The 23594-nt window shown below is 41.7% G+C and overlaps 1 long non-coding RNA gene across 1 annotated transcript in view; it reads left to right on the forward strand.

The window, feature by feature from the left end:
- The first annotated feature begins 4212 nt into the window (after nt 1-4212).
- LOC311059163 overlaps nt 4213-23594 on the forward strand; it is a 39024-nt gene continuing 19642 nt past the window's right edge. The window contains exons 1-2 of the long non-coding RNA XR_014602128.1: nt 4213-4290; nt 7894-7985. This is a non-coding gene — a long non-coding RNA (uncharacterized lncRNA). The remainder of the gene's footprint in view (nt 4291-7893; nt 7986-23594) is intronic.

A 23594-nucleotide genomic window follows, 5' to 3' on the forward strand; every position in this document is an offset into this window, starting at 1 on the left:
GCCGCTAAATGACACATCCTCACACACACACTCCCTGAATGCCAAACCCAAACCTCTACCCCATTTTTTTCCAGATTGGCTACCAGGAGGCCAATTTTAGCAAGACACATTTTTGGATATTACTCCTACAGATGTTGTCCAAACATCACGCAAAACGGTACACAGTATCTCTATAGTCATGTGATCAACACGGATCAGTCCAATTTTCCATATTCCATCCTGATTGGCAAACATTGGCTTCCAAAGTTTGCAGGATTGGTTCATTTTGAACAAAATGCCTCAAATCATGAACACAGCATGTGATTTCTGTAAAATTTTGCACGCACATTCCCATTAAGCCAAGGAAGAAATGCAAATTTTGAAATCAGCCTCATGGTACTGCTATAACAGGTCGATTCGCGTTTTTACCTATAACTGCACTGATCTGACTGAAACTTTGCAGCACAATCCCTAGAGGGCAAGGACATTTTTCACATCTGCCTTTTAGAGCGCCACCAGGAGGCTGACTTTTGTAAAACAATATTTTGCTATTACTCCTTCAGATTCTGTCAAAAAATCACGCAAATCGGTACACACTGGCGCTCATTTATCAATGGAGTGTCTTTCATGTATTCTGTGATGGTACAATCTTTGTCAAGTAGCCTACATGAATGACACCAATCTCATCGTCATCAATCATACCATACGTTTGTATATTAATTTAACCCATTACGAGCAGTGCGCGGTCCGCGTTCTAGTTACACTAAAATAAAGCAATCATGTATTCACCCTTGAGTCACGGGCTGTTGGCAAGGCAGTCATAATAATGGAACGTTTATGGAGTGATTATTGATGAATGCATTATAAACATTAGTGGATGAAGGCTGGTGTGTGTTGGGAGGGTTAAATGTCCGATCACCCGCGGTGGCCCAAATTAATCCACAGCATATGAAGAATAACCTGCGGTGGTCAAAGGTTTGGAACATCGGGTTTATATCCTCAACCCAGCTGTACATAACTCCATAGGACACACTACTGTCATTTTGGAGACCTCACTGTCCATGAAAAGATAATTTCATGAAAATACTCTGCATAAGCACTCGTTTATTTTGAAAATAGCAGATCTACAAGCTCACAACAATGCGTCGTGAGCTTGTAGATCTGCTATTTTCAAATAGCCATTGCAGACAGATCTGCAATCTTATCTGAATGACGAATGAATGATGAAGCAGTTTGTTTAAATTAGTTTATAAAATGTTATATTTTCACAGGGATTATTTATTAGTGTGTTAGATATACTTTTTGGAGTGGATACATTATGTTCAGATGCCTGTCAGACGGTGAGACAGATAAGCTACGGAAACTGATGGAGTGTGCAATGCTGTCTCTACGGTGGTTTGCGGTGGTGTACAGACAACATGAGGAGAGGATGTGGTCACTGAGTAGCCTGTAGATTAAGTTTAGCACCAGACATATTATGACAGATAAAGACAGTTATAACTTCAACCTAGATTAAGTTTAGCACCAGACATATTATGACAGATATAGACAGTTATAACTTCAACCTCTGTTATATAAAAAGAACCGTGAGAATACTGTCCTGCCAATTGGTGACCATCCCCCCCCCCCCCCCCCCCCCGCCCCCCCGACCCCCCCCGCCCCCCCGACCCCCCCCCCCCCCCCCGACATTGGTGCCCAGTGCTGCAGGACTTATACGGTACTTGCCTTAATCCACCACTGCACATGAGTGGCACATGGCCGACAAAGCTGCTCTCAGATTGCATTATTTATATTCCAGTTGCAAAGGCACTTTCATGATAAAGAAATTATATTTGGTACAAATACTCAGATCCAGGGCCATCACCATGCACTTCTGGAGATACTCATTAGTACTTGCAAGTTTTGCATCAGTTTCTTGCATTCCACCCAGTAGACTAAAACACAATATTTATTCACCAGATTATAAGTAACATCTGGTGATATGACACAATACCTGATTTGAATTGATTTGATTTATTTAGCCCAAATAAAAAAATAATAATACAAAACAGTACACAGATATGGGAGGGGAAATTGCCAGGAAGAGGCAAGAAGCCCAAAGGGCTTATACGAGGCCTCTACCATGTTTAACAAAATAATAATTAAAAAAAATGGTGGAGCATGTTTTACAAACAACATAGTTGAAATACATGACTATGCAGGGTGTCCAAGCCATATAATACTGCGAACAAAAAACAAACGTGTGTGTGTGTGTGTGTGTGTGTGTGTGTGTGTGTGTGTGTGTGTGTGTGTGTGTGTGTGTGTGTGTGTGTACATTGCAGGCATGAAAATGGTGCCTTTATATATATAGGGCAATTGTGTGACACCTGACCCGAAAGAAAACAACCTTTTTCACCTCGGGGCTGTTTGCATGCCTGTATAGAGCGCTTTTTATCCAAAGCAGTTTACATAGATAGTGCATTACATTGCATTATCAGGCTTTTATTGTGGGTACTTCTGTTGTTGTGGAGCATTTGCTATGACCAAGTATAGGCATGTATTTGGTTATTATAGTGTTAGTATAGTGTCATTGCTGTAACTTGGTATCTGGAATCTGTGATGCTGTTGCTGCAGCATAATGCAGCATATATAGTATAATGGTTTTATTAGCCCTCCGTGTTTTATTATCGTCAATTGGGTCCATAAAGCTAATTTGTGCTTCGCCGTAACACATTTTATTTTCCAGGAAGAGAAAGAGTGTAGTTTCCATTAGCATGAATCAACACCGATGAGGCGATGATCGCACACAAACACGCGCGCGCACAAACGCGTGTGTGAGAGAGACCAGGTATATATAACATTATGTGTATGTGACACGATGTGACCTTACATGCTCATAATGCATGCATACAGTTGACATAGAAAACAGAACCTTCTCTCTGTTCAGTGTATGTTTGTGCAGAGACGTGCAGACATTGGTGCCAAACCTGGGTGCCGGGGAGCCCGAGCACCCACAGAGAAGTCAGATATTGCACGGCATGTGGTTAGGTTGAAGATGCTAGACAATATTTAATTTCTCAGTGCTATCTACAGCCTCCTTTTTTTACCACATCCTCTCCTTTCATGATGCTCTCTACACCAGGGGTTCTCAAGCTTTTTTATACCATGACCCCAGTTTATGGGGGAAATGTTTTGGCAACTCCACACTTAATTTATCGTGCCTCCATTTATTTATTTATCGTGACCCGTATATGCGTATAAACTCAATGTTATGTAGAGGACCCCTTAGCTGAGAGAGAGATGAAGCAGGGACCCCCCAACTAATACTATAAACTCGACTTTTGAACTCACATGTACTTCTTTTGGCTCACATGTACACACGTTTCTTTTTTGCCTCTACACCAAACTTCTTGACCAAAAATAGCTGATCTACAAGCTGTCAGCTAGTCCTATATAGCGCTGATCAGGGCAATATTCACAGAGTTAGTGTGCAATTTAGTTGTTTTGGTGTGACTATTCTCATGCAGACTGCTGAACAGTGTTTGTTCTAAGTTTGGTGCCTATTGGAGCAACAGTGTGCCTGTGGCCCCGAGGGGCCCCTGACATGGTGCCTGGTGTGACTGTTCTGAATGGCAGACCCATGAACATGCCTCATCCTCACAAGTTTGGTGAGGATTTTAACAACGGTGTGCCTGTGGCCACGGAGAGGGGCTTCTGATGTAGCCCCTGGGCAACACATGTGGCCCTTGGATTGACTATTGTCATGGCAGACCCCTGACCAGTGTTTGTGCCAAGTCTAGTGTGGATCAGAGCAACGGTGTGCCTTGTATGTCTGGGAGCGAGGCTAATATGCTCTGTGTCTCACAGGTGGACAGTGGTTGGTTGGTTGGTTAAAAATATGCACATTTAATGTTTATTTTATTATTTATTTTGTATTGATACAAGAACATTGGCTTCTATTTCAGCATGGTTACTTTCCTGGAAGAGAAAGGTTGCAGTTTCCATTGCATGAATCTCCACCAATAATGTCATTGGTGGGTATGGGTTTCCTGACTGTCTACAGCTCACAGCCACCAAGTGTGTGTAACAAAAAACGCACACACACAAGCAAAACAACGCACGCACGCACGCAGGCAGGCAGGCATGCATGCACACACACACACGCACACACACACATGGAGCATACTACTTTAACACCCATACAGATGCCACACCCCCTTTGCGTTGCATGTATTTACAAGCTGTAACCCAGCACAATCCTTCAGTTGAAACTGTCTGTCCAATACAATGCATCTGCTCCTACTTTTCCTTGGGATCAGCTTTTAACAAAGGGTAAGTCTTTCTTATTTATGTTTTTATTTACTTCAATCAGTGTTGTTTTCATTGACGATGACGACATGATTTCGTTAACGGCCCTTTTTTCATGACAAAGACAAGATGGTGACGAGCTAAACATTGCATGACTACAATATGACAAGACGTATGTGTGCTCTTCGTTGACGAGGCGATTTTATTTGGTAGTTTATTGGACGTTCAAAATGCATTAAAAGCTCAATATTGTAGTGACCCTGTGTTTCAGTGTATTTCTATACAGTATTACTGGCCAATCATAAGCAGGTCGCAGGTCTGTGATTGGGTGCGATGCCGTGTTTGGGGGCGTGTGTGGCACATGTGCCGATTACCATGGTGGCAGCATGAATATTTTTTTTAAATGGTTTGGTGGTCAGAAAAGAAGTAACATTATATGGATATACTTTACTTTACAATCCAGCTGAAAGGAAAACACGTAACGGGAGAGGGACATAAGAGCCATATTGAAGGCTTACCACACCGTTATAATTCCTAACCCTAAGTCCTTTTAACAAATCATATACATTTGCTAACATAAGTCAGTATTACTCGACAATCGGCCCCTGGTAATTTTCTTAGCAGCAGCTTAATAAAATTCTGTCCGGGCAGCACCTTTGTCATAATGTTGATCCATGTTTGAGTGAAACACATACATGCGGGGAAATGTGGCTTTTCAGATCTGCTGCTGTCATAGAGCTATATAAAAACCGGTGAACGGTACGTCATTGAGGTTGTTGTTTAACTCTAGGTTATTTCCATATTCATGTTGACGTCAGGGGAAAATCCTTGGTGGTGTTTGTGTCTATGTCGCGTAGGCTATGTACATTATCATTCTGGCCAGTGGGATGTGTAACTCATGGGCATGCTCACTTTTACCATAAAGTCTGGGTTGAGTTGTCCAAAATGAAGGAGGAATTAATACAGAGCCACAGCAGGAGAAAGGGTAAAAAAAAATCAGGAATCTCCTGCTAAATGCAATGTTGGCAGGTATGGTCTCTAGGTTATTCTCTTTTCTGAACATGCTGTATTTTGTGTGAATGATGTTGTATTGCGTTATCCCTTAATGTCCCAAAATGTGATACATTTTATGATAATATTAGCTCAGTCATATCTTAAATCCAATACAAAGTCAACATAGACACCAAAGACATATCAGAGAGCTGGTCTTTTGTTGATGATGCTTCATAGCCTTCATCTTTATACTTCAAGATTCAAGATGGTCACATTACATCTGCTCACAGCATTTAGAAATTACGCCACTTTTTTTTAAATAACAGAGATAAATATCTGTCTCCTCTTATCAATGGAATCATATCAATGGTAAGCTATAGAATGACAGATAGACATCCGCAGATGTGTTATTGTCCGGTTGATGAAGCTTCATGCCCTGTCTTTATCCTTCCTCTAGATCTGTCTGCTGAGGATTTCTGATAGTGAAGCAGGTAAGACAATGTGATAGCTTGTCTTTTAAGTTTTAACGAGATGGAAATGGCAAAGTGTGACTTGACATTTTTTAATTGATGTTAATGCCAGCATTCATTCAGTGGTCAGGACTCAGCAGCTGACTTTTTCCAAATTAAATTTGAAATTTGTCTGTGAAACTGTGATTTGTGACTAAATAATATCTGGTAATACTTTATGAACCCACATCTGCAATGCATTAGACATACTTATAATGCATTATGGTTAATACCATGAGCATATTAATATAACTGTAGTTGGAAACACTCACTCATAATGCTTTATAACAATAATAACACATCATAAAGCATTTTATAATTACTTATAAGGTCAAGAATAAATGCTTTATAATCTGCTTATAAATAACAGTACATAACTAGAAAAAGAGCTCCTCGGAGCACAGGTCTCCGCCAGGTCAGGTAGGTTATTGTGGGGCAGCAATGTTCGGAATTCGGCAATCAGGATGTAATATGAAAAATCAGACGGAACCATCTTGACCACTTGACTATAGAGATAATGGGTACCGATTTGCATGATGTTTGGACACAATTTGTAGGAGTAATATAAAATTCAGACTGGAATTAGACTGTATCTGTATATATGTACATTATATCACGAGAGTGACATTATGTTTGTGTGTCCACAGTCCAGTACAGGGACGTATCTGTGACTCCCAAGGTGTGGGGGGGCATTTTTCGTATGCAATTTTTTGGCACATATTCATACCTAAAACAGATAATAATACTTTATTTAACCTTACCTGATTTGAAGTGTGCGCTAGCAACCCAATTTAGGAGAATCACTACACAAGCACAACACCACTGAGAAAAAGAGAGAGTTATCAGACCCAGGCCTTTTATATCTGCTAGCAGAGGGATGTGATTGGTGGAGGTGGAGTCAGAGGAGCACCCTACCAATGGGTGGGCGGGGAGGGGGGGGGGGCACATTTGGTGGAGGAGTGACCAAACAGACAGAGAGAGGCTGAGGGGTGTGTGTGTGTGTGTGTGTGTGTGTGTGGGATACAGGCAGACCTGTATCCCGAGAGAAGACAGACTATGCACCCACTGCACACAAAAGGAAGTGGAAACCGAGCTACACTTCCTAACCGTCTGTCCATTGTACCAAGACATCAGAGACACATACTTCCCACAGATTACAACCACACACAGAGACTTTGAAAACATGACCAACGACAAAAAACTCCCATATCTGCTGGGCGAAGTACAACAATGTGCAAACACAGCAGCAAGATTCGTGAGTTGTTGTGATAGGAGAAGGATATCGAACGGAACACAACCACCCTAAAGACTAATCATTGTGTATATTCCTGCACTATACCTGCACCCAGTGATCTTGGTACATAGAAATTGATCTATTGAAGATTCTGACTTTCAAATGTACATTTTTTGTTTTGATTGTATTGCTGTATTGTTGTATTGTGCTTTTTGCTTTGGCAATGTAAACGTATGTTTTCTCATGCCAATAAAGCCCTTTGAATTGAATTGAATTGAATTGAAAATTGAATTGAAAATTGAATTGTGTGTGTGTGTGTGTGTGTGTGTGTGTGTGTGTGTGTGTGTGTGTGTGTGTGTGTGTGTGTGTGTGTGTGTGTGTGTGTGTGTGTGAGTGTGTGAGTGAGTGAGTGAGTCAGCCAACATCAGCATTGATACCAGTCCCCTGGCAGTGATTCCTCTCTTTGTGCTAGGGCTGGTAAATTAATATTCGAATATTCCTTGAATATGGGGGAAGATATATATATAATATATGTTTTTTATATCGAATATAAAAACCAATATTCGATTAAAAAAAAATAATAATAATATTATATATACATTTTTTTGTTTATTTGACAGGGACAATACAAAAAGTTATAAAAACAAACAAAATATATTTGTTATTGGATCCGAGCACTTGATACATCATTTTTTGTATTGTCCCTGTCAAATAAACATAAATAGTAATAATACAAAAATAAAAATAAAAGTATAATAATAATAATAATATTAATAATAATAATATTTGAATATATTCTAATATTAGCCAATTTTTAAGGCCAATATTGGAATTTCATTTCTGAGGATATATGTATATTAATGAACTTTCTGTCTGTCTGTCTGTCTATAGGTCTGTCTGACTTTCTCCCGCATATCTTGAGAATCGTCCGACCGATCAACTTAAAACTTGGCGTATGCATCCAGAGGCCCAGAGGGAGTGATGTGAGTATCAGTGGTTGTCCAGAAATCTATCTATCAATCCACAATACTGTCTGTCTGTCACTTTTATGCCCATATATGGAGATTTGTAATGTCATCAATATGACGTCATAGTAATGATCTTCAAAGGCTCTGCACGCTCAACTGAACTTCTGTTGGGTGCAGATTCGAAGCAGTACTAAACAACAAAATAACTTTTATAGTGTTTAATAGTCACAAGGGCAACCAATGAACGCGTCACAGCCTGTTGGTCTTCAAAAGGCATAGAAGCTGCCTAGGTGGATGTGACCTACTGTATATAGTTTAAGAAGAGTCATTGATTATGCAAATCACATGATTAAAACAGCTGATTCAATACCAGGCTGTTAAGACATACAATCAATATATAATTTACAAAATACACAAATCCCACCAGAAACCACTACCAAGATCTCTTTTTTGAGTGGTGCCGAAGGCAACCACTCCTATATCTGGCTTTGTCTGTGTGTCCGTATGTATGTATGTATGTATGTATGTACAGTATGTATGTATGTATGTATGTATGTATGTATGTATGTATGTATGTTTGTATGTATGTATGTATGTATGTATGTATGTATGTCCGTGTGTCCACCAAGCTAACATTGGTCAAGCATCACGTGACACGTGACAATATGTTGAAAGGGTGTGCTTTGATTGGCTAGCGAGACGCATGACGAAATAGAGCCCTATAAATAGGTGTGTCACTTCGAAACATTGTTTACATGTTTCGAAGTGACATCAGGGCCATCAGCCAAGCTAACATTGGACATGTTAGCTTGGCTGATTGAACACATGTTCTAATCCTTAGATGTTCTAATCTAAGAATCAGAACATTTCTAGAAAACTATGGTTAAAGATATGGTAAGTGATTTCCTTTGGTTAAAATAGCACGGGTCTGCTGGTGGAGACTTGTGCTCCGAGGAGCAAATTTTCTAGTCTGTTTTCTATGTCTGTCCACAAACATTGATGACAACATCAATACGGGGGTCAATACGGGGCTCATCAAAGGCACCACTCACTTCACACAGGGTGTGATTTTTTTAAATAATAAAGAGTTCTACTACTAATTATACTAATCCCTCATTTAGACCTTTTGGAAATACTGTACTTAGAGTGTGATTCCAGTACACTTCTCTTTGTAGCAATAATCTCTATCTCCTCTATTTAAGGAATTTACTATGTGACTCCTTTCTTCATCCTCATACATGAAAAAAACATGAAGTCACAGGGGAGGATTATATGTAGATGTAGAAGAAGATTTATGTTTATTTGTTGAAATGTCCTTGTGTTTAGACATTTCAATGCCACAGTTTATGAAGTTTGTAGGCTTAGATTCCAAAGTATGGAGGTAGTAAATTCCTTAAACAGAGGAGATAGAGATTGGTTATTGCTATAATGATTGATTGATTGCTTGATTGATTGATTGATTGATTGATTGATTAATTGATGAATTGATTGATTGATTGATTGAATACTTTATTAACGGTTTGTAAACAGTACAGTGGTACGATTTTACAATGATTGTTAAAAGGATAACACAAAAGGCCCTAGGGGCTACCATACAATAATATACAATAAATACAAGGCATCATTAACTCTAGAAGCAATGAACGTATGTACAAAAGGACAGTTGGGGGGGGGGGGTCATTTCTGGGGTTAAACTTACAAATTGCAGACAGGTGTTCTTTTATGGCGATTTTGTAGGAGTTACACTCTTTTGATGTTTATTGTAAGGGCATTCCACATTTTGTGGCATAGCAGTAGAACAACTTTGTCCTCATGTTTGTACTTAAACTGGACTGGATTGATATCAGTGGAGCTCCATCTGGTGTTGTGTGTGTGTGTATCGTTCGTGTGATGAAATAGAGTGACCACCAAGTACTTTGATAAAGAGTACAGCACTAAGTACTCTGCAGTATTTTGGTTTAGGCCTAACAGCCAGAGGTCAGAGATCTTTAGCCTCTGTTAAATGTTTTGGTGGACTGTAGGGTTTGCTAAAGCTCATCTGTGTGTCTCTGTATAAGATGAGTTAATGTTTAGTTACGTTTATTCAATATACATGATTTGATTTTCTTCTCTCAATTATCTTTTTTTAGGGACTAAATTAAAAGAAGTAAAGCAAAAAGTAAGTCTCACTCCATAGTGAGACAGAAGAGACTCCAGAGGAGATGAAAGAGTTAGATGTAGAAAAAGAGAAGAATGCCTAAAGGAAGTGGAAAGCATAATTGGAAAAGTGAGGAATAGCGAGATGGAAGACACTCCCGAAGATAGGAAAGATTGTGATTTCTCAACCACAGACAATCCTGTTCCAGTGTCACTGTCACAGGCTGATCACACAGCACTCAGTTGTACAATCAGGTTGGGTGAATCCGGCTCCCAGCCTCATTCTCACAGCTTACGCTCACTGAGCCAAATTCCATGTACAGAGAAAAAGGCAAGTTCCAGAGCAGAGAGGTCCCACAGCTTAAATGATGTTAAACAATATACACCTGATATCTTTGTTGAAGGGAACAAGGAAAGCTACTGGTTACACTGCACACAAGCAGGACTGTTCCAATGCAAAGTGACTGGCCTGGTGTTTAAGATGGGGACAAAGGGAGATGTGATTTACAGGACAGTCCCTTGGAACCAAATGCTTCTAGCCCAGCTTGGCAAGAGGCCTGCAGGACCCCTGTTTGACATAAAACGTCATCAGGGCTCTATGTGTCAGTTACACCTTCCCCATTGTGAGATCCTCCCCCCGGGTGGAGGCAAATCTTTAATTGTCCATGTGATGGATGAGAACAGTGAGCTTATCGTCCCAAAAGAGATCACAGAAACTCATGTAATCATAGAGGTAACTGCATTTTCTGCCTATGGTGTTGTCAATGATGTCAACAGCCCCAATCCTAAACGTGCATTGGTGTCACTGTTTTATACACCACCGATTGATGATATTGATCCCATATCAAACCTGAAAGTATTGCTGCTACCTGGGAACGTTGTGCTGACTGAAGTGATAAACAAAAGGAGGGAGATACATGGAGAAGAGATTTACATTGAAAAGCCTTCCTGTAATTTAATCCCAAAGCAAGAATATACCCTCTCCACTTCCCCTCAAGATGACTCTATCACAATTGAACCAAGTAGGGCAACATTTGAAGTTGATGAATATCACAATTGTATCTCAACATTCTGCATAACTTTAAAGGAAAGGTCTAAGGATGTGAGGCTGCTTCTAAGCGACAGTATCACCTCTGCCTGTGCATGGGAATGCTGTGTAAACTTTGCAGCTCCTGATCTAAGAAGACAGCAGTTCAAAATTCAAGTTCAGCTCCCACTGAAGGATACAGCAGAAGAAAAACTGTTTTCTGTGAGGAGCAGTTTCATCGACAGAGTTTCACTTCCTGTTCTTAACAGTCTCCTGGACAAACTTTTGGAGGAGAGGGTGTTAAACGATGCTGAGACGGAGGAGGCTGTTGGGATGCAGCCGAGAAATGAAAAGGCACGGTCTGTCATTGATACAGTGAGGCGCAAAGGACCTGGTGCAAGTTCAAGCATGATATCACTTCTGTGTGAGTTGGACCCATTCCTCTCTAAACTTCTTGGGTTGGATCAACATCAACAACCAAGAAGAAGCAGACGCCTGTAGTATTGGCTTATACTGTGTGGTAGGAACCTTTGTGAGGAACCTTTGTAAGGGAGCTTTTGTGGACCGGGGGACACTCTAATAAAGTACACCAGACCTAAAGCAGCATCGTGTGGCTCTCCATATATATATATATATATATATATATATATATATATATATATATATATATATATATATGTTACTGTACTGTACATTGTGGTACACATAACCACTCAACATGGTATCAGAAGTGGCCAGTATTACGTGCCAGTAGTAGCAAGTATTTCTTTTTTAACCCCGTTTGTTGTTTTTACGTGAAAGTAACGTCGTCCTAGCTTAGCATTTAGCCGGCCGGCTAACGTCACAGTAGTCTGGGAGGGTTAGCGTCGGAGCTTGGACAGCAGGGGCGCGGCCACTGCGTTGTGATTCAAATCAACAGCCAATGAAGAAAAGGGGGCGGGATCCACATGCAGTGGGTGTTGCATCTAAATAGGATCGACGGGAAGCAATTTCCCCTTGAGAAATTTCGGCCGCCATTGTTGTGTACTGCTGTTTGCCTCTCGTCGGACTTTTTAGACGAGTTGCACAGCTCTCAGACCGGTAAGAGGCGTGTCCGCTCAGATTCAGAGCGTAAGGTACATCCCGCCCACAAATACCAGGGCTCTGGCCCAGAAGTTCCTCGCCAGAGCTGGCGAAAACTTCTGGGAACTCAGATTAACGTCACAGCAGCGCCATGAATCAGTTTCAAGTTCCCCCGGAAGAGAAGTTCTCATTCAAGTCGGAGGATTGGCCTAAATGGATCAAACGTTTTGAAAGGTTTCGGATTGCGTCAGGATTGGAGACGCAAGCAGACGAGAACCAAGTTAATGCTTTGATCTATACTATGGGAGAAGAAGCAGAGGACATACTCGTTTCACTGCACCTGACCGCTGAGGAAGCGAACGAGTACACTACAGTGAAAGATAAGTTGGATGCTCACTTCATAACACGCAGAAACGTGATTTTTGAGAGGGCTAAGTTTAATCAGAGGCATCAGGAAATGGACGAGACTGTAGACGGCTTCATAACGACGTTACATTGCCTGGCTGAGCACTGTGGATATGGAGCCCTACATGATGAGATGGTGAGAGACAGACTGGTGGTCGGGTTGAGAGATAGAAAACTGTCAGAAATGTTTCAAATGGACCCTAACCTGACGTTGATAACGGCCGTTACCAAGGCTCGACAGAGTGAGCAGGTTAAAAAGCAACAAGAAATGCTGAAAAGTAATTTTAAAGGGGACATTATGAACACACAGCTTGACAGTATGTATGCCCAGCAGCGAGGTGGAGCAAGATACAAGCAGGCCAAGTCACAAGTCTCTCAGCCTCAGTCATTCAAGAAACCTGCACAGACAGAGCCCTTCAATAAGAGACAGTGTAAATGGTGCGGTGACACCAGAGGCCACAGTATGCAGCAATGTCCAGCTAGAGAGGCGGTGTGCAACCACTGTAGGAAGATTGGACATTACGCCAAGGTGTGCAGAGCCAGAATGGTTCATGAGGTGAACATTGCCTCACTGACGGAGGATTCTGAGGACGAAGCTGCGTTCCTTGGCTCTGTGACTACTAATGTGGAGGAAGGTCCATGGATGACAGAGATAAAAATGGACGACTGCAATGTAGTGTGTAAAATAGACACAGGTGCCGATGTGACAGCAGTGCCAGAAACACTCTACAGCCGGTCCCGGTTCAATAAACTGGAGAGAACAACAAAGCACATATATGGACCGGGGGGGATGGCATTGAATGTGAAGGGCAAGTTCACAGCGATGCTCTGTAAGGGAAACAGACACACAGAGCAGGACATCTATGTGGTGGAGGCGTTGGCCACACCATTGCTGGGCCGGTCAGCTGCCACGGCCCTGCATTTAGTAGCCAGATTGGATGCTGTCTGCTTGTGCTCAAAGGAGACAGTAAAAGCCCAATTCCCAAAACTTTTCAGTGGCCTGGGGAAAATGCAGGGGGAATACAACATTGTACTGAAGCCTGGTGCAAAGCCCTTTTCCCTCTCTACAACCAGGCGCATCTCCCTCCCCCTTCTACCAAAGGTGAAGGAAGAATTGGACCGTATGGAACAGCAGGGGGTCATTTCAAAGGTGGAAGCACCCACCGATTGGTGTGCACCCATGGTGGTGGTCCCCAAGCGTACAGGGAAGGTCAGAATCTGCACTGACCTCACAGAATTGAACAAATCAGTCATGAGGGAGAGACACCCACTCCCCTCAGTAGAACACACTTTAGGACAGCTTGCTGGGGCCCGAGTGTTTTCTAAACTGGACGCCAATTCAGGCTTCTGGCAGATCCCTCTCTCCAGTGAGTCCTCTCTGCTCACAACCTTCATAACGCCGTTTGGACGGTACTGTTACAATCGTTTGTGCTTTGGGATTTCTTCTGCACCAGAGCACCGTCCACTGAGAGAACTGCTGAAGAAAGAGAACATGTGGATGTGGGGGTCCCAACAGCAGGAGGCTTTCAATCAACTCAAGAGAGAGCTGTCAACGCCCCCTGGCCTAGCACTGTACGACGCCAATGCTGAAACCCTGGTCTCTGCTGACGCCTCATCATATGGGCTGGGCGCTGTTCTCCTCCAAAAGAATGCAGCCCAGGGGTGGAGACCGGTGGCGTATGCTTCGCGAGCCCTCAGTGGTACTGAACAGAGGTACGCACAGATAGAGAAGGAGGCACTGGCCTCCACGTGGGCCTGCGAGAGATTTGCTGAGTACCTCATTGGAAAAGACTTTCACATCGAAACAGACCACAAGCCTCTGGTCCCCCTCCTCGGCTCGAAAAGCTTAGATGAACTGACACCACGCATACAGCGTCTTAGAATGCGTCTGATGAGATTCTCATACACTATATCGCATGTGGCAGGAAAGAACATTGCAACAGCAGATGTGCTGTCCAGATCCCCAGTAAACAGCACAGCGGAGGGGCTACTTGAGGCTGACATAAACCTCTATGCTGACTCTGTCATGTCGAACCTGCCAGCTACAGAGCGGAGGCTCGGGGAGATACAGACGCACCAGGATAACGACACCATACTACGCCAGCAGAAACACTACTGCGTGGACGGCTGGCCGGATAAATTCTCAGTTGAACGTGAGTTTCAGCCTTTTCTGCCATTCTCAGGACTCAGGAGAGTTAACTATACAACAGGGTCTACTGCTAAAGGGGGAGAGGATCGTAATCCCAAAATCACTCAGAGCAGACATATTGAGCAAGCTGCATGAAGGACATCTTGGCATCACAAAATGCAGAGAGAGGGCTAGACAGTCTGTGTGGTGGCCAGGTCTCAGTAAGCAGCTGCAGACGTTGGTGGAGACGTCTGCGCACGTGAGAGAACAAACCTTAGAGAACCAATGATGCCCACTGAATTCCCTACAGGACCATGGTCCACTGTGGGAGCAGATCTGTTTCAGACAGATGGAAAAAACTACTTAATGATTGTAGATTATTTCTCAAGATACGTTGAATTTGCCAAACTAGAAAAGACAACGTCTGAAGCTGTGATCATGCATTTCAAGTCCATATTTGCCCGGCATGGCATCCCAGCGGTGGTGCGGTCAGATAATGCTGGCCAGTTTGCATCAGAAAGCTTCCGCAAGTTTGCACAGGACTGGGGCTTCAGCCGTGTGACGTCCAGTCCTCGTTTCCCGCAGAGTAATGGGGAGGTGGAGCGAGCAATAAAGACAGTCAAAAAGCTGATGAAGAAGTCAGGTGACCCCTATCTCGCTCTCATGGCCTACCGTGCTACCCCACTAGCTAATGGATATAGTCCCACCGAGCTCCTCATGGGGAGGAGAATCAGAACACCTGTTCCAGTCATCCCGTCCCTGCTCGACCCGGTGTGTGTGGACATGAGACAGCTGAGAGAGACAGAGCAAGTGTACAGGCAAAAGCAAAAACACAACTACGATCGACGCCACAGGGCACATGACATGTCTCATCTGCACCCGGGTGCACATGTGTGGATCAGAGACACTATGGAACGAGGCACAGTGGTCTCTACAGCAGACACACCCAGATCCTACATCGTGGAGACACCAGGAGGCACCCTACGGAGGAACAGGTTTCATCTCTCTCCAACCCCAGTGGCTGGGGTCAACATCTGCAGCAGTCACCAGAGGTCCAGGGTCAACATCTGCCCAGTCCAGCAGTGGTGAGCCGATACCCATCCAGGGTGAGGAGGCCTCCAGGGTACCTACGTATGTATAACACTGAGTGAGCATGGGGCAGAATAATCCCCACACTCAGTAGAAGTGCTGGGCGGTCTACCCGACACTTCTTTAAAAAAAAAAAAAAAGAAAAGGGACCCTGAGATACAATGACTTTTCCTCACGTTGAAATGCACTGTTATATTGTTCAGTCAAAAAAAGAAAAAAAAGGAAAAAAAAGAAAGAAAGACTGACGGTTATGTTGTTTATTATTATTACGGGGCCAGAGCTCAGCTCTGGACCTGTTTTATTATTCACTTTATTCTGTCACTTCTGCCACTTTTCGCAGTTCTGGCTGAACCGCGCTGTCGCTTTTTACGAAACTCTGCCATATGGTAGATGGTCATGAAAAACGATCAAGAAATAATTCTCACAATCTTTCGTCCAAAGGTGGCGCTATAGCACTCAATTGAAAATGCCAACTTTGACCGGGTACAACTCATGCCCTGTTTGACCTACAGCCATGAAACTTGGATACACATATGCGTCTCCTCATGCTGAACAACTTTCACCCTCTGACTTTTGACCTCTGACCTTTAGATCTCCCACCATTTTGAATTATATGAAAAACAGTCATTGGCTCCTAACTTCTGCATTTTTTCACTTATGGAAAATCCGTTGGAAATTTTTGTAGGCAGAGGTCCAAAGTTCAAGTATTAAACGTTTCGTGCAGATTGCTCAAAAATCCCAGGAGGAGATAGATTTTAACTATTACAGTTTTATGAAAATTATTCATCTGTGCCTAAAACATACATGCAGACTCACATTTCTTTGAAACTTTGCAGAAATGTACAGGGTCATTCCAAATATCACTGAAACCAATCTTACTCCAATTGGCCAAAAGGGGGCGCTATAGCAATTTTTTGAAAAGGCAGACTTTAAACAGGCATAAGTCATGCCTCGTTTGGCCGAAAGTCGTGAAACTTGCTTACACATGTGCCTTGACTCATGAGGAACACACGTATCGATTTGACCATTAAGCTCCGCCCTTAGATTTTCCGCAATTTTGAGCAGTTTGAAAAATACTTGTTTTTGCCAGTTCTGGCTTAACCGTGCATATGCTTTTTATGAAACTCGGCCATATGGTAGATGCTCATGAAAAACTACCAAGAAATAATTCTCACACTCATTCGTCAAAGGGTGGCGCTATAGCACTCAATTGAAAGTGCCAACTTTGAACAGGTACAACTCATGCCCTGTTTGACCTACAACCATGAAACTTCGATACACACATGCGTCTCTTCATGCCCGACAACTTTTCTGGTCTGACTTTTGACCTCTGACCTTTAGATCGCCCACCATTTTGAATTATATGTAAAACAGTCATTGGCTCCTAACTTCTGCATTTTTTCACTTATGGAAAATCCGTTGGAATTTTTTGTAGGCAGTGGTCCAAAGTTCAAGTGTTAAACGTTTCGTGCAGATTGCTCAAAAATCCCAGGAGGAGATAGATTTGAACTATTACAGTTTTATGAAAATTATTCATCTGTGCCTAAAACATACATGCAGACTCACATTTCTTTGAAACTTTGCAGAAATGTACAGGGTCATTCCAAATATCACTGAAACCAATCTCACTCCAATTGGCCAAAAGGGGGCGCTATAGCAATTTTTTGAAAAGGCAGACTTTAAACAGGCATAAGTCATGCCTCGTTTGGCCGAAAGTCGTGAAACTTGCTTACACATGTGCCGTGACTCATGAGGAACACATGTATCGATTTGACCATTAAGCTCCGCCCTTAGATTGTCCGCAATTTTGAGCAGTTTGAAAAACACTTAAACCCAGGATTTTTCAGCTATTTGCGTGAAACTGTATCATCTGTGTGATCTCCTTTTTCACAATTACTTGTCTGTTGGGCCAATGGCGTCTCCCTTAAATGAATGCCTCACAATCTCAAGGTCGCCAGTTCAAGCCTCACTTGATGCAGACTTAATTTAAGTTGAATTGCAAACAACATGACTGTATCAATGAATACATGTGCAAATGGTAAAGATAACCTGAAATGCTTATTTGAGAGGAAGTTTTTTCAACGTATGACATACTTTATCTGAAAATAGCTGATCTACAATCTCACAACTTTTCATGGTTTGTGAGCTTGTAGATCGGCTACTTTCACTAGTTTTGGTTCTGAGGAGATGTACAATTTCTTCATTGGTAAATGGTTTGTGAACGAGTGATCTTAGTGTTAGTGAAACAGGGGCTTGGTTCATGAAAGAAGGCAAGAGTTTATGATCTTCAACAGACAATATCAGCCTGGACAAAGCTATAGCACTATAGGTAGTGTTGCAGCCTATTAGTCTGAAGGTTGAGAGTTTGAATCCTGTTAATGGCAGTAGGTTGAGATGTCCAATCAAACCATTATGTTTCCATCTCTCTCTCTCATCAATCTATTGTTTCCATGTCACTCTCTCTCTCTTCAATCTATTCTGTTTCCATGTCTCTCTCTCTCTCTATTCACTGGCCCCGTATTATCGCTGCTTGCAGCTATATTGATAATTGTTTTTCGCTCCCTCTCAATTGAAGGCTAATCTTAGTTCTGGCTTAACCGTGCTGTCGCTTTTTACGAAACTCGGCCATATGGTAGTGTGTCATGGAAAACTATCAAGAAATTAATCTCACAGTCATTCGTCAAAGGGTGGCGCTATAGCACTCAATTGAAAGTGCCAACTTTGAACAGGTACAACTCATTTCCTGTTTTACCTACGGCCATGAAACCTCGATACACACATGCCGAACAACTTTCGTGGTCTGACTTTTGACCTCTGACCTTTAGATCTCCCACCATTTTGAATAATATGAAAAAAAGCTAAAATCTATCTCCTCCTGGGATTTTAGAGCAATCTGCACAAAACTGTTTACACATAAACTTTGGACCCATGCCGACAAAACGGTGGTAGCGGATTTTTTTCTAAGTGAAAAAATTAAGCTTTAATGAGCCAATGAATATTGCAGTTTTATGACAATTATTCATCTGCCCCTAACACATACATGCAGACTCACATTTCTTTGAAACTTTGCGGTAATATAGAGGGTCATTCCAAATATCACTGAAACCAATCTTACTCCAATTGGTCAAAGAGGGGCGCTATAGCAATTCTTGGAAAATGCAAACTTTAAACAGGCAAAAGTCATGCCTCATTTGGCCGAAAGTCGTGAAACTTGCTTACACTTGTGCCTTGACTCATGAGGAACACATATATCACTTTGACCAGTAAGCCTCGCCCTTATATTGTCCGCAATTTGGAGCAGTTTGAAAAACACTTTTAAACCCTGGATTTTTCATCTATTTGCGTGAAACGGTATCATCAGTCTGACCTCCTTATTCACTGACTTTGGTCTGTTGGCCCAATAGCTTCTCGCTTAAGCTTGTGCCTCTCAACCTCAAAGTTGCCAGTCCAAGCCTCACTTGATGCAGACTTCATCTAAGTTGCATTGCACACAACATGGTGGTGTCAATTAATGCATCTGTAATTGTTAAAGATAACCTGAAATTCTTATTTGAGAGTATTTTATTTCAATATATGACATACTTCATTCTGAGAATAGCCGATCTACAATCTCACAACTTTTCAGATGGCAACGTGTTTCTGAGCTTGTAGATCTGCTGCTTTCACTGGTTTCGGTTCCGAGGAGACAAAAAATGTCTTTATTAGTAATTGGTAAATGGTTTGTGAACCAGTGATCTAGAGTAGTTCAGGACACCCTCTAATGTGTGACTTGTCCTTCATGACTTATTTCATAACATTCAAGGTTCAGGTACATGTCCATATACAGCACATTAAATATAGTATAGTAAACTAAAAAAAGTGCTCCTCGGAGCACAGGTCTCCGCCAGGTCAGGTAGGTTATTGTGGGCCAGCAATGTTGGGAATGTTCATGATGGAATATGAAAAATGGGACGGAACCATCTTGATCACTTGACTATAGTGATAATGTGTACCGATTTGCATGATGTTTGGATAACATTTGTAGGAGTATTATAAAAAAGAAAAGTGTTGCAAAAATCGGCCTACTGGTGGTGCTATAATTGGGCAAAGTCAAAAAGGGTGGCATTTTTTCCTCAACGTAGTGCCAATGCACATGCAAAGTTTCACCGCAATCGGACGCTGTATTCATGATTTTTGGCATTTTGTTCAAAACGGACATCACTTTAGATGTCAATCTTAGCCAATCAGGATGGAATATGAAAAATCAAACAAATTCATGGTAATCACATGACTATATCATGTGTATCGATTTAAGTGAAATTTGGATACAATTTGAAGGCTTAATATTAAAAAAAATGTTTTACATAAGTTGGCCTCCTGGCGGCGCTATAAAAGGCTTAATATGTGAAGAATGCAGGGCAAAGGTTTTTCCTTGGTCTCTAGGGAGTGCGCTTACAAAGTTTTACACACATCGATGCAGTTATAGATAAAAACACGAATCGGCCAGTTATAGCGCCATGTAGCAACTCATAATGTAATAACAGCTCATAATGTAATAAAGGTCCATAATGTAATAAAAGCTCATAATGTAATAATCAGCTCATAATGTAATAAAATCATGAGCGCATAACGTAATAACATATTTTTGCATAATGTAATAATGTGTTACATTAAGAACCTTGCGTTGTCGCTCATAATGTGCTCATAATGTGCTCATAATGTGTAACAGTTCATAATGTAATAACGGCTCAAATTGTTCAGAAAAGTGTCATTATCATGTCAGATAAGTATCCTTGTCAGTATCATGTTAGTATAATTGTTAGTATTAGCTCTTGCTCATTTGATTTTTCTATTTGTCTCATCTGTTAAAGAAAGTAGGTAGCTAATATATTGCACTTTTACCTTAGCGCTAGGTATACTCTTACTTGCTTGTTTTAGAAGAGAATGCCCTTAAAACCTCTGGTGATTAGTAGATTTCTTGCCTACCTATGTTAAATGCACTTATTGTAAGTCGCTTTGGATAAGAGCGTCTGCTAAATTACTGTAATGTAATGTAATGTAGTATCATGGTCAGTATAATGTCAGTATAATGTCAGTATCATGTCAGTATAATGTCAGTATCATGTCAGTATCATGATCAGCATCATGTCAGTATCATGTCAGTATAATGTCAGTATCATGGTCAGTATCATGGTCAGTATCATGTCAGTATAATGTCAGTATCATGGTCAGTATCATGGTCAGTATCATGGTCAGTATCATGTCAGTATAATGTCAGTATCATGGTCAGCATCATGTCAGTATCATGTCAGTATAACAAAAACATTTTTTGCCGCGATCGTCCGTTCTGTTGTTTTCGGCAGTTGAATATGGCTTGTTTTCACCAAAAAAAGAAGAAATCCGAGCTAGAAGTGTTTTTCTACATCTCATAACATGGGAGTCAACAGAGATTTTTTGGGGGATGACGTCATTTCTGCTTCTATCATTCTTCTCGCAGTCAAGGGATCATTCATAGGTTGCCGCTGAAAACATGAAAAAAAAATATGGAAAAAGTAATTGAAAAAACACAGTCTCCTCACATATTAGAAGGACAATGTCAGTCACCAGAACCAAGGACGGGTGTTTCCGATAAATCTAACATGGTTAAAATGGAGTTTGAAGTTACAATGGGTTTGTATAGGAAGGGGGCGTGTCTGATAAAATGAATATCTAAATACTGAATCAAGCAACTTAAAAGGTGTCCAGGGGGCTCACAGCACCCGAGTAGATGATAAAATTACCCAAAAATATTTTGAAAGCGAAATATCCCTTTAACTGCACTTGACGTGCACTAGTGGTTGTACAACGTTAAATCATGTGGGTCTGTCTTTATTTCTTACATATCATTTTACTATAATTTAACTGGGGACCCCCAAAATAATCATATTTGAACTGGGGACCCCCCCACCCTGACAAGCACTTGGACTTAGGAGTTGAGGCATTACATTTAAAATTAAAAAGTTTGACTCGGTTACACAGATAAATATTGTGAAAATAGCCAATCTACAGTGAGCTTGTAGGTCTGCTATTTTCACAATGTTTGCCTCTTTCTTATATTATTTAACAATTTGGCAAATGTTTGACCAGTTATATAGTTTGTTTATTACCTTTGATGCAGTAATGGCCTTTCTTTCTTTCTTTAGGTATTAAAGAGGTCTTAAACACTTGACTGTCATCTGGGGACCCCCCAAAAATCATGTGGGGATACCCCTGGGGGTCCCGAGCCACAGGTTGAGAACCACTGGTCTAGTCTAGTGCACCTGACGTCAGTAGCCTTCTGTTGTTGTGCAACAGCAGCAGACAACGAGACCCGACAAGCCGTTTTTCAATGGCGTGGTTTCCTACAGGAAATGTTTTCCACTGGCGTGGTTTCCTACAGGAAATGTTTTCTACTGGCGTGGTTTCCAACAGGAAATGTGAAACTTTGCACGCACACTCCCTAGAGGCAGGAAAGGAAAACCGTGCGAGGTCTTCAACTTACATAAAAAATAGGGTCAAATAGGGTCCGGCACGGCGTGCAAGGCCGTCCAGTGAGCATTGCACCACTGGTTTCAGCGAATAGTGAAATAGTTTTGTTTATTACGGGGCCAGGCTTCCAGCATGGACCCGTTTTGATATTGGCATTTCTTCTTCTTCTGCCACTTTTCGCAGTTCTGGCTGAACCGTGCATACGCTTTTTACGAAACTCAGCCATATGATAGATGGTCATGAAAAACTATCAAGAAATAAATCTCACAATCTTTGAGATTTATTGTGTGTGCCTCACAACCTGAAGATAGATCGCCAGTTCAAGTCTCACTTGATGCGGACTTCTTCAAGTTGCATTGCACACAACATGATTGTGTCAATTAATACATGTGCAATTGTTAAAGATAACCTTAAATGCTTATTTGAGAGAGTATGTTTTTTCAATGTATGACATACTTCATTGTGAAAATAGCCGATCTACAATCAAACAACAGCTTGTAGATCGGCAACTTTCACTAGTTCGTTCTGAGGAGACAAAAAGAAATCTTTATTGCTTAATGGTTTGTGAACCAGTTATCTAGAGTAGTTTAGGACACAGAGGCTTGGTTCATAATGGACGAAAATAATTATAGATGTCAACAGACACTGTCAGGGAGGCCATATATCTAGCTCATTGAGAAGAGAGGCAGCTTGTGAGTCCGTGGGTTGCTGGTACGGTCCCTGTCCCTGACAATGTATTGAGGTGATCATGATTTGGCATTCTTGGGTTTACACATAGTGTTTCTCTCTCCCCTCTCTCTCTAGTTTCCATGTCTGTGTGCCCCTCTCTCTCGCTCTCTCCCTGGCCCCGTATTATCGCTCAGTCTATTCCGTTTCCATGGCTCTCTCTCTCTCTTCAATCTATTCCGTTTCTATCTTCAATCTATTCCGTTTCCATGTCTCTGTCTCTTCAATCTATTCCCTATCTCTCTCTCTCTCTCTCTCTCTCTCTCTCTCTCTCTCTCTCTCTCTCTCTCTCTCTCTCTCTCTCTCTCTCTCTCTCTGAGGGTCGGCCATAGCTGAGTGGTTAGGGAGCCAGAGGCTCTGGTTGACCTAGGTACGATTCAGGCCAGGTCAGCAAATGTGTCGATGAAATGATTTTTTTCCCTGAGCAAGACTCTTAACCCCTAATTGCTCACAGGCCCTCATTGGAAACAAGATCGCAAGGACTTTCATGAACTGACCTGTTAAAGGAATTATCATTTCTCTTTCTCTCTCCTGGCCCCGTATTATCGCTGCTTGCAGCTATATT

Source organism: Gymnoscopelus microlampas, assembly GCF_963454915.1.
Source record: "Gymnoscopelus microlampas genome assembly, chromosome: 13".
NCBI classification, from domain to species: domain Eukaryota; kingdom Metazoa; phylum Chordata; class Actinopteri; order Myctophiformes; family Myctophidae; genus Gymnoscopelus; species Gymnoscopelus microlampas.